The following is a 1,608-nucleotide window of genomic DNA, read 5'->3' as shown; positions in this document are numbered from 1 at the left end:
AGGCGCCGAGCCGATGGCCAGATTTCTGGCTGAAGAGCTCCCAGGATTTTGGTGACACCTTTTAACTTTGAACCCAGGTTTACACTGTCAGGAGGTAAATTAGCCCTGCCCCTCACTCTTTAACTCTCCGTTTTACAGATGAAGCATCCAGAGGCCTGGAGAGATTAAGTGGTTTGCCCAAGGTTAGCCAGGTAGTTGACAGAGGAGTTGGTTTAAACTCAGGCACATAGCTCCAGACTCTGTGCTGGTGAGCATTGTGCTGTGCTGCCTCAAGTGAAAATTCTTTTAGAATTTAGATTTCATAGGAACTAAAAAAGAAGGGTCTGTGGCTTAAGATATATTGCTTATTACCTGAATGACTTTAATTTTTTAAGTGTATTTTTTCATAATAAAACATCCTTAAGTGACTGTGATACTAAAACAGCAAAAGTAACCCTTTAATACTCCTATGGGAAATATTTTCTTGTGTATGTGCATGAAATTTTAATAGTAGTTCCATGTTTATCACAAAATTGGAGAACAAATATTTATTGAATTAGTGCATAATATGGAAATAAAGTTGGCTGACCCAGCCTACTCTTTCCTAGTGGTGAAAATACAGATTTTATAGAGTACAAAGAATACATTGACAACAGTATCTGTAGAGGATCTATAAATATGAAATCATTGAACCATTTCTTTCCTAGTTATTCATTGGGCATTTTATATGGACTTGTATTTTAGAATGGATAAATTATGGTAAAAGTCTTAATGATGGATCTAAAAATGAATAAATTATGCTTAGAATGGATAAATTACAAGTAAAAGTCAGCTTCCCTTCCCCTAAGTAATTAGTAACAGTTATGAAACTTATGTAATTGTGTTGTGTATTTTATTCTCAGTTGGTTTCCTTAAAGCTGTTGACAAACTGCTAAAGAAGGGAAACCTTTTCTCCTTTTAAAAATAAAATGGGATCAGTGTGCTTGTTTTTTGGGGAACCACGATGACAGCGAGGGGATGGGGGCACTTGTATTTGAGAATGAAAAGTTCCTATTCCTCAAGTTCTGAAAAACATTGATAGTTTGTTAGCTGTAGTCCTAAGCCTTGGGAATAGCTATAGAGCTCACTGAAAGCCTCATTTCAGTAATGCCCTCCTGAGAGCCAGCCAGTCAGCAGTAGCCTCCAGTATCCTACTGGTGGAATCAGCCAATCCCTAAACACTACTTCTGGAAGTTCACTAGTCCTTGTGTTCTGTGCTTCTCTAACCCTATAATAAGGTCAGCTCTTGCTGTGTAAGTTGAGACTGCTCCTTGCATGCAGTAATTTTAGCTTCCCTGTTTCAGATACATGTGGATGATGGACTGTGCTTGAGACAGTCTTATTTAACAGCCAGCTTTGGGAGAAAGAAGTACCCCACAGGATAGAGAAGATAGTGGAACTTCAGGGAGGAAATGAAGTCTGATAGAGTGGAAATCTTTAGCAAAATTTGTATTGAGCTTTTCTCTGACCAAAGGAGCCAGTCAAGGCTTGAAAGTGACCTTGTACTTAGCATTTAGAAAGAAATGCACTGTGGGGTTCCTGAAATCTCTTCTCACAGTATAAATTTTGAAGTCTTTTTTTTTTTTTTTT

General features: G+C 37.9%; 1 protein-coding gene across 1 annotated transcript in view; it reads left to right on the top strand.

Annotated features, from left to right (window-relative positions):
• Nucleotides 1-1,608, top strand: part of ADNP2 (ADNP homeobox 2) — a 31,569-nt gene that overhangs the window by 1,345 nt on the left and 28,616 nt on the right. The gene's annotated exons all lie outside the window — the stretch shown is intronic.

The sequence above is a fragment of the Otolemur garnettii genome, unplaced genomic scaffold (assembly GCF_000181295.1).
Source record: "Otolemur garnettii isolate 467f Iridium unplaced genomic scaffold, OtoGar3 scaffold00027, whole genome shotgun sequence".
Lineage (NCBI taxonomy): Eukaryota > Metazoa > Chordata > Mammalia > Primates > Galagidae > Otolemur > Otolemur garnettii.
This window is presented reverse-complemented; position numbering and strand designations above follow the sequence as displayed.